A 15,706-nucleotide genomic window follows, 5' to 3' on the forward strand; every position below is an offset into this window, starting at 1 on the left:
GCCCCTTGCTTACTGGTGTTGCAGACTTTGGGGCCTTTCAGGTGTATATATACTGAGATCATGTGACAGATCATGTGATACTTAGATTGCACACAGGTGGACTTTATTTAACGAATTATGTGACTTCTGAAGGTAATTGGTTGCACCAGATCTTATTTAGGGGCTTCATAGCAAAGGGGGTGAATACATATGCACGCACCACTTTTCAGTTTTCTGTATTTTTCTGAATTTTTTTAAGCAAGTAATTTTTTTCATTTCACTTTACCAATTTGGACTATTTTGTGTATGTCCGTTACATGACATCCAAATAAAAATCTACTTGAGTAATACTCAAGTATTACAATTGGGTACTTTTCCCACCACTGGACAGAGTTAGTCTGATAGAGGAGAACATATCCGTTGTGTTACCATATTACTGGATCTGCCAGTCCAGTTAGGAGGGTTCGAGAACACAGGGAAGCCAGAGAACACAAATATGGTGCAAATACAGGCGGTTTCATTTAGAGTGCAGCCCGGTGATGATAGGCCTAGTGCAAAAAGGGATTGTCCAAAATGTTCAATGATATTTACAAGAGGCTAAATACAATACATACCAATCAACTGAACACAAAAAGGCAATGAGTATAACACCTGAGCAATGAGTATAACAAGCGCTATAGTAGTTAAGAGTGTTGGACCAGTAACCAAAAGGTCGCTGGTTCGAATCCCCAAGCCAACTAGGGTGAACAATCTGTTGATGTGCCCTTAAGCAAGGCACTTAACCCTGTTTGCTCCTTTAAGTCACTCTGGATAAGAGCGTCTGCTAAATGACTAACATGTAAATAATGACGAGAGGATGGTATATAGCCTGAACAGACATTCCCAACACGGGCTGAACAGTAAACACAGAAACAGTTAGGTTTTTCAAAGACTGGTCAAAATGGGCACAATAAAGAAGCTTAAATAAACCATGCTTCCATCCAACTTTTTTATGCAAGTAAAGTACATGCCAAATGAAAAATGTCATGACAGGATGGTAAACTTTCCAAATGTCGACAAAACAAAATATATTTTTGTGTCTGTAAAATTAATTATGCGAGAAATGATGGTGGATACGTCTTTATCCGCAAATATTGATATAATAACTATATCAAAGTAAACTTGGAGTTGTGTGGTCCTTCCACTATGACTCAGGAAAGCATACAGTTTATCAGAGATGGGTGCAACTGCAGCCCGCATTTCGGGGCGTTCCTGCGTGTGGGCATTCCTGCATCTGAAGGGACCCTCTTTATACTTTTTTTTTTTGGTGCATTTTGAAGCTATGACCCTGGTACATAGGCTGGGGGCAGGGGGCGCTTCAGTACAGTAGATGGTGGCAATGGACCATAACGTTGGATGCCAACCGCCGAAAAACCCCACAGAAGAAGAGGCGGGGCGAAAAACGGTGGCTAGCTATAGCTAGTACACACATACAGATTTGAGATATTTGCATGCAAATCTGTCACCAATTGGATAGAAACCTAGCTACTGACAAACAAGCTTTTACAAATCAGACATGAATAATCATTGCTGCAGTCACCGACTTATGCAGAAAGGAATTCATTGCAATGGAAGAACATTTAACCATAATGGAATAATTACCGCCATCACTGACGTGATAGCCGATAGGCCTAATGATGAAGTAGTAAGTAATGATGCGCACACCCCCTAAAAAACGTGCCAATACAGGAGATGGCAAACATCAAACACAGGTTGGCAATGAAATTTAACTTTTATATTATACAATAAATGGTTTCAATCTTTCAGTAAGTTGTTTTTTTGTGTAGATGTTGTGATGTCACTAGTAGCATAAACAATAATATGCGTGCACTCTGTGAGCTTTACAAATTTGTTGAGGAGTGTCATGTTCGGGTGGTGGAGTCTAGGACTAGGCCAGTGGCTCCAAACTTTTTTTTGGTTACTGTCGCCTACCACCAACTGAATTTTGCTCTACCCAGAGTGTTCCTGAAGTACCCCCTCATGTACATTTTACTTGTAGGCCTAAGCCTATGGTATCATGAGTCTCCTCAAGTAACCCCTGTGGAGAGGCCAAGTACCCCCAGGGGCCCTAGTACCCCAGGTTGGGAATCACTGGTCAATTCTAGGACTTCGACGTGGCAATAGGCTACTACAGCGGAACATTGTCAAGCATCGCCGTTTTAGGAACATATAATATTGTTTCTACTGCTGATTGCCACCTTAAAGGAAAATTCCACCCATAACATCATGTGATGCAAAATGTATTTCTGTATTTTGAAAGTTATATATCTTGAAAACCTGATTGCTGACATGCAAAATATTTTAGGACTACATCAACAATGGATGAATGAAACAAATACGAAAATATAGTTTTTGGGTGGAGTTTTCCTTTAAAGCGATAGATATCCTATGCCTCTTTCCATCTCCTCCTGAGATGTGTTCAGCAGTGGAGGCTGGTGGGGGGAGGACAGCGCATAGTAATGTCTGGAACAGAGTTAATGGAATGGCATCAAACAAATAGAAACCATGTGTTTAATGTATTTGATACCATTCCACTGATTCCGGTCCAGCCATTGCCACGAGCCTGTCCTCCCCAATTCAGGTGCCACCAACCTCCTGTGGTGTTCAGGTAACGGTCCGGCGTCTTTGTGTTGGATGTCACAGTTGTCACAGCCTGCACTAGCTTTAATTAACGTTGACACATTCTGAGCAGGGAGATAGGATCAATGGCGGAGGTCAAGGTAATGATCTGGCATTTAGCTGGGGACTACTGTCACCTTGTTCAATGTTTTGGCTGCGCCAGACAGGCACTAGCCTAAACAGCGGGCTGTGATAAGGGAATTGTAAGGTGGTGACTGGGGGCTTGATGGCCATGCCAGTCAGTCATTGCCAGTCCTTTTTCATCTGCACTGCAGCATCAGCAAGCAGACACAGCTATAAATATTTCAGCCTGTAAAACTACTGCTGGCGGTCGGCAAAGTCTCCCTACTTAGCACTGAAAGGATACTTTCACCAAAGCATGCCATTGTAAAGGCAAAAAAGGTGCTCTATGTGCACTTGGCATTGAAAATGTCATCATAGATTTGAAAAGTAAGGAGAACGGATGTTTACTGAAGTGGAAGGAGTGAGGGTACTTTAAGAAAGGAATGGGAACTATTATATTGACATAGAAATGTGCTACTGTGTAGTTAGTTGTTGATGTCAACTGGTCATAGTCAGTTATGAACCCGTCTGTGTTTTTAAAGTATATTTGCTGCCCTTTGTTCTTTGTCAGCAGGAAAAGATGAGTGTATGAATCTTTGCTTCACGTCAACAATGAACGCTCACACCGATGAGGATATAGAACAAAACAGATACCCAGATGGGGTGTTGCTGTACACTGCAGATGTATGCAGGCAGACTTTATTCACTGAAGTGTCAAGCAGGGATTTATACGTAAACAAAAGCTATTGCTTTAACAAGAATTCACCAGGTCCCTTTAAATCAGACAACGTGGAGGATTAGTCAGATTTCAGCGCAATAAACTGAGATGCCTGTGCACTGACAGAGTCATATCAGGACATTGTTATTCCCTAAACCAGGACAGCGGAATAACCTGTAGCATACAGTCTTCATATTTATTAATCCCACTATGAAGGCTATGTTCTGCAGGGGTCCGTACCATGGGACCTTTCCACAACTACAGTTGACATAAAACAGAAAGATTAGGATTTAGCTTTTGGACTCAGACACACTCTCTCTTTCCTCCCCAGAGACTCAGAGCTGAGGCCATATATTTGGAGGAGTACGGCCAGCGTTGCCCTGCCCTCCCTGGAGCTGGACTGCTGCTGCTGCTGTGGACAGATGCTTTGTGGAGTGACACGTGAGAGAGACAGGTAGGTCACAGACCGCTCAGGGCACACACAGGCCATCTGATCTGTAATCTCTGTTCAGTCACAACATCACATTGTTGACTTTGTATGGATTAAGTATGTTTGGAAAATGATACAAAGTACAGGAGGGATTTTACTGTGTGTGAGAGAGAGAAAAAAATATGTTTTTTGAGGCAAAGGATTTATTTCTTAGTAGTAATATAGGAGATTTGGTACATTTGGATGAGTTAGTGACTGAGTGTGTGTGTCTTAGCACTGTACGTGTACACTATATGAGAGTCTGGGTGAGTAAGGAGGAGGTGAAAGACTAGAAAACAGGATCTGATTGCACTCTGGGAAGGCATTGAGGTGGAAGACACATTCCGGTTGGCGAGAGGGGGAAAAGTTTACGTTTACAGTCCTTCCCATGTAGGACTGCCATCCACTATGGAAAAGCTCTATCATCATTTGAAAGATGAATAGCATCTTCTAAGTAATATTGTTGTGTTGTAGATGAAAGGTGAGCATGTGTCAGCGATTGGGTGCAGAGATGTAGCGGAGTCAGGCGCAGGACACAGGTATTGAGCAACACAACGGAGTTTACTCAAAAAGTCAAGCAAAAATTCCAAATAGGAATATACATATACACTAGCACATACTACAACCACTTAAGACACCAACAATCACAGACAGAACAGAAATGTATGCCAGAGGGTTAAATAAGGAACATGATATGGGAATTGAAACCAGGTGTGTGTGTAATACAGACAAAACAAAACGAAACTGAAACATGGATCGGTGGTGACTAGAAAGCCGGTGACGTCGACCGCCGAACACCACCCGAACAAGGAGAAGGGCCCACTTCGGCGGAAGTCGTGACAGCATGTCATGTTTCGGGTGAGAGGATGTGCGATAAGGAGGGAGATGTACTGAGGAGATCAAATCTGAAACAAAGAGAGGATGTAACAGGGGAACAAAATTCCTTGGCTTGCATGACCTTCACTTTTCGTTTTGCTTCAGTCCACCTCCTCCTCCTTGGAGAGATGAAATCAAATCAATTCTCATCAGGAGCCATTTGCAAGCATGTCATATTCTGTAAGGAAGCGCTAGCCCTTAAATAAATCGAGACAGATGACACATGCATGGGATGGCTTCAGCATGTAGAGTGCATTCGGAAATTATTCAGACGCCTTGATTTTTTCCACATTTTGTTGCGTTTACAACCTTATTCTAAAATTGATTAAATAGTTTTTTCCTCATCAGTCTACACACAATACCCCATAATGACAAAGCGAAAACAGTTTTTTTTTTTTTTTTTTTACTTTTTGCAAAAATCTGAAATAGCTTATTTACACAAGTATTCAGACCCTTTGCTGTGTGACTAGAAATTGAGCTCAGGTGCATCCTGTTTACATTGATCACCCTTGAGATGTTTCTACAACTTGATTGGAGTCCACCTGTGGTAAATTCAATTGATTGGACATGATTTAGAAAGGCGTACATCTGTCTATTTAAAGTCCCACTGTTGACAGTGCATGTCAGAGAAGAAACCAAGCCATGAGGTCGAAGGAATTGTCCATAGAGCTCTGAGATAGGATTGTGTAGAAACATAGATCTGGTTAGGGTACCAAAATAATTCTGCAGCATTGAAGGTCCACAAGAACACAGTGGCCTCCATCATTCTTAAATGGGAGAAGTTTGGCACCGCCAAGACTCTTCCTAGAGCTGGCCGCCCGGCCAAACTGAAAAATTGGGGGAGTGGGGCCTTGGTCAGGGATGGTCGCTCCAGAGTTCCTCTGTGGATACGGGAGAACCTTCCAGAAGGACAACCATCTCTGCAGCACTCCACCAATCAGGCCTTTATGATAGAGTGACCAGACGGAAGCCACTCCTCAGTAAAAGGCACATGACAGCCTGCTTGGAGTTTGCCAAAAGTCACCTAAAGGACTCTCACACCATGAGAAACAAGATTCTCTGGTTTGATGAAACCAAGATTGAACTCTGAACCAAGATTGGCCTGAATCCCAAGCTTCACGTCTCGAATAATCCTGACACCATCCCTACGGTGAAGCATGGTGGTGGCAGCATCATGCTGTGGGGATATTTTTCAGAAGCAGGGACTGGAAGACTAGTCAGGATTGAGGGTAAGAGGAACAGAGCAAAGTACAGAGGTATCCTTGATGAAAAGCTGCTCCATAGTGCTCAGGACCTCAGACTGGGGCAAAGGTTCATCTTCCAACAGGACAACGACCCTAAGCACACAGCCAAGACAACGCAGGAGTGGCTTCAGGACAAGTCTCTGAATGTTCTTGAGTGGCCCAGCTAGAGTCCAAACTTGAACACAATAAAACATCTATGGAGAGACCTGAAAATAGTTGTGCAGTGACTCTCCCCATCCAACCTGGCAGAGCTTGAGAGGATCTGCAGAGAAGAATAGAAGAAACTCCCCAAATACAGGCGTGCCAAGCTTGTAGCGTCATACCCAAGAAGACTCGAGGCAGTAATTGCTGCCAAAGGTGCTTCAACAAAGTACTGAGTAAAGTAAATGTGAATGTGATATTTTTATAAATTTGCAAAAATGTTGCTTTGTCATTATGGGGCATTGTACATAGATTGATGAGGGGAAAAAGTATTTAATACATTTTAGTATAAGGCTGTAACGTAACAAAATGTGGAAAAAGTCAAGAGAACGCTTAATACTTTCCAAATGCACTGTGTGTATGCACAGTCATTTCAGATACAATTCAATCCCGCTTCATTATGTTACACCCAGCTTGAAATGTAACATGCTGCACATGGGCTGGAGATCTGCATTGATTATCTATATTATTGAGCTAATTTGTTCAGCAAGCATGGTGCATGGTATTAATATTTGATCTCATGACATGTATATGTTAATGATGCATTTATGCTCACATTTGAATGAACCCACAGATTCCACTTCAAATCAAATCAAATGTATTTACAGTGCCTTGCGAAAGTATTCGGCCCCCTTGAACTTTGCGACCTTTTGCCACATTTCAGGCTTCAAACATAAAGATATAAAACTGTATTTTTTTGTGAAGAATCAACAACAAGTGGGACACAATCATGAAGTGGAACGACATTTATTGGATATTTCAAACTTTTTTAACAAATCAAAAACTGAAAAATTGGGCGTGCAAAATTATTCAGCCCCCTTAAGTTAATACTTTGTAGCGACACCTTTTGCTGCGATCACAGCTGTAAGTCGCTTGGGGTATGTCTCTATCAGTTTTGCACATCGAGAGACTGAAATTTTTTCCCATTCCTCCTTGCAAAACAGCTCGAGCTCAGTGAGGTTGGATGGAGAGCATTTGTGAACAGCAGTTTTCAGTTCTTTCCACAGATTCTCGATTGGATTCAGGTCTGGACTTTGACTTGGCCATTCTAACACCTGGATATGTTTATTTTTGAACCATTCCATTGTAGATTTTGCTTTATGTTTTGGATCATTGTCTTGTTGGAAGACAAATCTCCATCCCAGTCTCAGGTCTTTTGCAGACTCCATCAGGTTTTCTTCCAGAATGGTCCTGTATTTGGCTCCATCCATCTTCCCATCAATTTTAACCATCTTCCCTGTCCCTGCTGAAGAAAAGCAGGCCCAAACCATAATGCTGCCACCACCATGTTTGACAGTGGGGATGGTGTGTTCAGCTGTGTTGCTTTTACGCCAAACATAACGTCTTGCATTGTTGCCAAAAAGTTCAATTTTGGTTTCATCTGACCAGAGCACCTTCTTCCACATGTTTGGTGTGTCTCCCAGGTGGCTTGTGGCAAACTTTAAACAACACTTTTTATGGATATCTTTAAGAAATGTATTTCTTCTTGCCACTCTTCCATAAAGGCCAGATTTGTGCAATATACAACTGATTGTTGTCCTATGGACAGAGTCTCCCACCTCAGCTGTAGATCTCTGCAGTTCATCCAGAGTGATCATGGGCCTCTTGGCTGCATCTCTGATCAGTCTTCTCCTTGTATGAGCTGAAAGTTTAGAGGGACGGCCAGGTCTTGGTAGATTTACAGTGGTCTGATACTCCTTCCATTTCAATATTATCGCTTGCACAGTGCTCCTTGGGATGTTTAAAGCTTAGGAAATATTTTTGTATCCAAATCCGGCTTTAAACTTCTTCACAACAGTATCTCGGACCTGCCTGGTGTGTTCCTTGTTCTTCATGATGCTCTCTGCGCTTTTAACGGACCTCTGAGACTATCACAGTGCAGGTGCATTTATACAGAGACTTGATTACACACAGGTGGATTGTATTTATCATCATTAGTCATTTAGGTCAACATTGGATCATTCAGAGATCCTCACTGAACTTCTGGAGAGAGTTTGCTGCACTGAAAGTAAAGGGGCTGAATAATTTTGCACGCCCAATTTTTCAGTTTTTGATTTGTTAAAAAAGCTTGAAATATGCAATAAATGTCGTTCCACTTCATGATTGTGTCCCACTTGTTGTTGATTCTTCACAAAAAAAATACAGTTTTATATCTTTATGTTTGAAGCCTGAAATGTGGCAAAAGGTCGCAAAGTTCAAGGGGGCCGAATACTTTCGCAAGGCACTGTATATAGCCCTTCGTACATCAGCTGATATCTCAAAGTGCTGTACAGAAACCCAGCCCAAAACCCCAAACAGCAAGCAATGCAGGTGTTGAAACACGTTGGCTAGGAAAAACTCCCTAGAAAGGCCAAAACCTAGGAAGAAACCTAGAGAGGAACCAGGCTATGAGGGGTGGCCAGTCCTCTTCTGGCTGTGCCGGGTGGAGATTATAACAGAACATGGCCAAGATGTAGGTCAAATAATAGGTCTGGGACAGGTAGCACATCCGGTGAACAGGTCAGGATTCCATAGCCGCAGGCAGAACAGTTGAAACTAGAGCAGCAGCACGGCCTGTTGGACTGGGGACAGCAAGGAGTCATCATGCCAGGTCATCAGGTCTCAGGTCCTCCGAGAGAGAGAAAGAAAGAGAGAAAGAGAGAATTAGAGAGAGCATACTTAAATTCACACAGGACACCAGATAAGACAGGATAAGTACTCCAGATATAACAAACTGACCCAAGCCCCCCGACACATAAACTACTGCAGCATAAATACTGGAGGCTGAGACAGGAGGGGTCAGGAGACACTGTGGCCCCATCCGATGATACCCCTGGAAAGGGCCAAACAGGAAGGATATAACCCCACCCACTTTGCCAAAGCACAGCACCCACACCACTATAGGGATATCTTCAACCACCAACTTACCATCCTGAGACAAGGCCGAGTATAGCTCACAAAGATCTCCGCCACGGCACAACCCAAGGGGGGGCGCCAACCCAGACAGGAAGATCACATCAGTGACTCAACCCACTCAAGTGATGCACCCCTCCTAGGGACGGCATGAAAGAGCACCAGTAAGCCAGTGACTCCGCCCCTATAATTGGGTTAGAGGCAGAGAATCCCAGTGGAAAGAGGGGAACCGGCCAGGCATAGACAGCAAGGGCGGTTCGTTGCTCCAGAGCCTTTCCGTTCACCTTCACACTCCTGGGCCAGACTACACTCAATCATATGACCCACTGAAGAGATGAGTCTTCAGTAAAGACTTAAAGGTTGAGACAGAGTTTGCGTCTCTCACATGGCTAGGCAGACCATTCCATAAAAATTGAGCTCTATAGGAGAAAGCCCTGCCTCCAGCTGTTTGCTTACAAATTCTAGGGACAATTAGGAGGCCTGCGTCTTGTGACCATAGCGTACGTGTAGGTATGTATGGCAGGACCAAATCAGAGAGATAGGTAGGAGCAAGCCCATGTAATGCTTTGTAGGTTAGCAGTAAAACCTTGAAATCAGCCCTTGCCTTAACAGGAAGCCAGTGTAGGGAGGCTAGCACTGGAGTAATATGATCACATTTTTTGGTTCTAGTCAGGATTCTAGCAGCCGTATTTAGCACTAACTGAAGTTTATTTAGTGCTTTATCCGGGTAGCTGGAAAGTAGAGCATTGCAGTAGTCTAACCTAGAAGTAACAAAAGCATGGATACATTTTTCTGCATAATTTTTGGGCAGAAAGTGTCTGATTTTTGCAATGTTACGTAGATGGAAAAAAAGCTGTCCTTGAAACAGTCTTGATATGTTCGTCAAAAGAGAGATCAGGGTCCAGAGTAACGCCGAGGTCCTTCACAGTTTTATTTGAGACGACTGTACAACCATTAAGATTAATTGTCAGATTCAACAGAAAATCTCTTTGTTTCTTGGGACCTAGAACAAGCATCTCTGTTTTGTCCGAGTGTAAGAGTAGAACGTTTGCAGCCATCCACTTCCTTATGTCTGAAACACAGGCTTCAAGCGAGGGCAATTTTGGGGCTACACCATGTTTCATTGAAATGTACAGCTGTGTGTCATCCGCATAGCAGTGAAAGTTAACATTCAAGTTTTCAAATGACATCCCCAAGAGGTAAAATATATAGTGAAAACAATTGTGGTCCTAAAACGGAACCTTGAGGAACACCAAAATTTACAGTTGATTTGTCTGAGGATAAGCCATTCACAGAGACAAACTGATATCTTTCCAAAAGATAAGATCTAAACCAGGCCAGAACTTGTCCGTGTAGACCAATTTGGGTTTCCAATCTCTCCAAAATAATGTGGTGATCGATGGTATCAAAAGCAGCACTAAGGTTTAGGAGCATGAGGACAGATGCAGAGCCTCGGTCTGATGCCATTAAAAGGTCATTTATCACCTTCACAAGTGCAGTCTCAGTGCTATGATGGGGTCTAAAACCAAACTGAAGCATTTCGTATACATTGTTTGTCTTCAGGAAGGCAGTGAGTTGCTGCCTTCTTTTATATTTTCTGGGTCAATGTTTGGCTTTTTCAAGAGAGGTTTTATTACTGTTACTTTTAGTGAGTTTGGTACACATCCGGTGGATAGAGAGCCATTTATTATGTTCAACATAGGAGGGCCAAGCACAGGAAGCAGCTCTTTCAGTAGTTTCATTGGAATAGGGTCCAGTATGCAGCTTGAAGGTTTAGAGGCCATGATTATTTTCATTATTGTGTCAACAGATATAGTACTAAAACACTTGAGTGTCTCTCTTGATCCTAGGTCCTGGCAGAGTTGTGCAGACTCAGGACAACTGAGCTTTGAAGGAATACGCAGATTTAAAAAGGAGTCCGTAATTTGCTTTCTAATAATCATGATCTTTTCCTCAAAGAATTTCATGAATTTATTTCTGCTGAAGTGAAAGCCATCCTCACTTGGGGAATGTTGCTTTTTAGTTAGCTTTGCGACAGTATCAAAAATAAATTGTTCTTATTTTCCTCAATTAAGTTGGAAAAATAGGATGATCGAGCAGCAGTAAGGGCTCTTCGATACTGCACGGTACTGTCTTTTACTTGCCTAAAAACAGAGGTAGAACAATTGTATCTTTGTCAAGGTATCTCCACCAACCTCAATCCCAATAGGTGATGAAATTTGGACATTGACCGTGGGTCAATGCACTCTACAAATGTATTGCTATTATTACATTGGGGCACCATTGGAGCACATTAGTATTGTGCAACTAGCTAGATAAATAAAGGACAAGTTTACTGATGCATAGTGATATATGCTGTGATGCGCAGACTGTGGTCTAGACCGGCTATTCCCAAACTGGGGTATGCGTAATGCCATCGGGGGTACGCCAAATAAAAATGTGATTCTCATTTTCTAACAGTCCGTTTAGATTTTCCAACGGGGCTATACATTTTGGTGTTTTTTTTTCTCTCCTGAGTAGCCTCGTTTCACTGCCAAAAATAAAATTAAACCATCTAGTGTTCAGCGAAATAACAACACCATGTCAAATACAGGTAGCCTAGTCAAATAATTAACATCCAATCACATTAACCGTTAATCTCTCGCGGGAAACCATCACTCTTGCGCAGACATTTAGAAACTAAACATGCCAATTTGAAAAATAAGCCAGGAGTTTATTGAGCAAGAATTAAGATGACTATCGAGCAGTACCACATGTATAAAAGCAACATTAATAAGAAGGGGCTAGAAGCGTCTTATATGGTGTGCTACCGAGTGTCTAGGACTTAATTCTTCCTGCTGCTGCGGATATGGCTGGGACAATGCTGGGGGAAAGGCCCAAAAAACTATACAGACAATGCCTTCATCAAACAACACTGTTTCACAACGCATCAGTGACATGGAAGGAGATGTTATGAAACAATTACTGCTTCGCATACAAGCCAGGGAATTCTATGCGTTACAGCTGGATGAGTCAACAGATGTGGCAGGCCTGGCACAGCTCCTGGTATATGTCCATTACATTTATGGGGGGTCAATTAAGGAAGACATCCTCTTCTGCAAACCACTGGAAACCAGGACAACAGGAGAGGATATTTGTGACATCAAATGGACTTTGGTGGTCAAGATGTGTTGATACCTGTCCTGATTGCACAAAAGCCATGACAGGGAAGTAGTGGACTGGTAACACGCATGAAAGCAGTTGCTCCCGACGCCACTTGGGTACACCGCAGCATCCATCAAGACGCTCTTGCTGCCAAGGGAATGCCTGACAGCTTGAAAGATGTTTTGGACACTATAGTGAAAATGGTTAACTTTGCTAAATCAAGGCCCCTGAACTCATGTGTATTTTCTGCATTATACAATGATATGGGCAGCGACCATGTAACGCTTTTACAACATACAGAAGTGCGCTGGTTATCAAGGGGCAAAGTATTGACACGTTTTTTTTTAAATTGAGAGACGAGCTTAAAGTTTTCTTTACTGACCATACTTTTCACTTGTCTGACTGCTTGCGTTTCTCACAAGACTGGCCTTTCTGGGTGATGTTTTTTTCCGCCTGAATGATCTGAATCTCGGATTACGGGAACTCTCCGCAACTATATTCAATGTGTGGGACAAAATTGAGGCTATGATTAAGACGTTGGAGCTCTTCTCTGCATGCATTAACAAGGACAACACACAGGTCTTTCCATCATTATAGGTTTTTTTGTGTGCAAATGAACTCAAGCTTACGTACAATGTCAAATGTGATATAGCGAAGCACCTGAGTGAGTTGGGTGCGCAATTACGCAGGTACTTTCCTGAAATGGACGACACAAACAACTGGATTTGTTATCCATTTCATGCCATGCCTCTATTCCACTTACCAATATCTGAACAAGAGAGCCTCATCAAAATTGCAACAAGCGGTTCTGGGAAAATGGAATTTAATCAGAAGCCACTTCCAGATTTCTGGATAGGGCTACGCTCAGAGTATCCTGCCTTGGCAAATTGCGCTGTTAAGACAACCGATGCCCTTTGCGACCATGTACCTATGTAAGAGTGGATTCTCGGCCCTCACTAGCATGAAAACTAAATACAGGCACAGGCTGTGTGTGGAAAGTGATTTAAGACTGAGACTCTCCAATACAACCTAACATTGCAGAGTTATATGCATCCTTTCAAGCACACCCTTCTCATTAACCTGTGGTGAGTTATTCACAATTTTTGATGAATAAATAAGGTTTTATATGTAAGATGGCTAAATAAAGAGCAAAATTATTTATTATTATTATGTTATTATTTGTGCCCTGGTCCTATAAGAGCTCTTTGTCACTTCCCACGATCCCGGTTGTGACAAAAACTCACACTCATTCTTATGTTTAATAAATGTATTGTATAGTGTGTGTGGATGGCTTACAATGATGGCAAAAAAACAAACATTTGAGAGTGCGCTGACCCTGGTGCTAGAGGGGGTACGCAGCTGGAGGTTGAATGTCTTAAGGGGTACGAGACTATAAAAAGTTTGGGAACCACTGGGCTTGACAGTACAGTATGAGGGAATGGGTTATGGTCGCGAGGTCTAGCTAGTATATTGCCCCCTACTGGTGTTTAATGGGTAATGGGACTTCTCCAATACTCCTAGTTCCTCATCTCAGACATTAGAACTCCTTTAGTCCACTGAGGCTGAAACAACCAAGTATGGCAGCACTAGGGCTTCTTCCCTCAGGTATTTGTCTCCACATCTTCAGATCAGATGCTGGTGTCATCTCAGTTCACACGGAATCTGTTTGATCTGTCAATCCAAAGGGCTGGGGCGCAGGTCGGGCGTATGGGCGTTGCCCACGGGGTGTTGCTGAAGTGACAACAAATTCAGAGATACTCTGATGTTGTTAGGGCCTGATATTTAATAATTGATACCCCTGTCTCTTTAATCCGACGGGAACCACAGCAGTGTCACTGTGTTTATGTTGCATGCGCTTCTAAGTGAGGAATTTGTCCTGCAGGGGTAATTAGAAGAGCGATAATTTAAGCAATCCAGCTGTCTCTTTAAAACAGTGCAGACATGTACAAATGGGACTGCCATATTGGATATTTTCCTCAGCCATGTTTATCTATGTAGTTGTGGTGACAACGAGAGGAGGACCTGGGTCCCTTTATCCTCATTCCTCCGTAGCACAAAAATAAATAAACACATTATAACTATTAAAACCATGAATATAGGGATAGACAATGTTTTTATCTCAGTGTCACTGTGTGTGTGTGTGTGTGTGTGTGTGCGCGCTTGCGTGTGTGTGTGTGTATATATCGGTGCCCTGGCTGCTTCCCCCAGTAACAGGCTATTTCTTCCCAGCTGTTGTGTTTATCTTTGTGTCTGCCAGGCAGCGACCACAGAAAGGTTGTCTGAGGTGGTGGAGCGACAGGTGGAGTGGTCAGATACTCTGTGGGTAGGAATGGGCAGGGTGACCCGGAATAGGAATAGGAGACGTACTCTAACTAACTCTATTGTTGCATTCCGTAGCAGTATGGACTGGACAGGGAAAAAGGGATATCCCCTGAGATTGTTTATCACATTCTCCTAGATTTTGTTGTTATTGACTGTTTGAAGGCGGCTGGCTCATCATTGTTCTATGATTTAGCCATGACGCCGTCGCAGTATGTCTCGGGAATTAGTTTGTTTTGAATTTGAGTTGTGTATGTTTTGATGCTGGATGACAAACACTGACATGATGGCAAACCAACAAGTGGTCAGGCTAAAAAAAAGCCACATTGTTTCTCCACTGACAATAGAGAGAGTGAATCTATTCTCGGCGAAAGCGTTGGCGTTGATCTAAAATGTTACCTCTTGCATTCGTAACATTTTACTGTCTCCCAGTGTTCACTTGAGCAAACTACACCTGTCTGACAGTTATGAGATCAGCACTCTGTTGAAATATATCAGAGTGTAACTGACCCATAGCTGAGTTACAACTGAATTGTAATAGTTTTTTTTTGTTCCAAATTGTGGCCACTTAAAACATTCAAAATGACACACTTTCCCTCTAATTTGCCCCTTGCACTTCCTGTGCTGTGACGAAGAGATTTTTGGTCAAGGTTCACAGTCCTCAGGCCTCAGTTCACAGTGCAAATGAAGATGGTGAAAGGGGACACTTGGCTGCTGAACGTTGGGAAATGTGATGCAATATTTCTCCCTGTCCCAACTGTTCTTCTATACTCTAACGAATCAAAGTCTTTTCAGCACATGACTCATGAGGCCCAAATTCACAGCGGCACTCACCATATATCAGATGTCCTGAGAGGCCCAACAATTTCCTGGTCATTTCAAACAAAAATGTGAGGACATATGAAGCCTCAGGAAGTTCCCTACTGGCTGTTTTCTTTCAGTCCCGGGAGTTTGAGGGCGTGACATCACTGAGGCATTTCCCCTCGTCTCTCTGTTATCTTTGCAATCTCACACACACACACCCAGTCCTCCCGTGTACTTTCTAGACCTCAGGGACTGTAGCTGCTGTTGGACCTGAAGACTGAGCCTCGCATGAAGATGACCCTCTCATACAATAATGACTTTACAATTACAAGAGGCCAA

This window comes from Oncorhynchus mykiss, chromosome 26, assembly GCF_013265735.2.
Source record: "Oncorhynchus mykiss isolate Arlee chromosome 26, USDA_OmykA_1.1, whole genome shotgun sequence".
In the NCBI taxonomy this organism is placed as follows: Eukaryota; Metazoa; Chordata; class Actinopteri; order Salmoniformes; family Salmonidae; genus Oncorhynchus; species Oncorhynchus mykiss.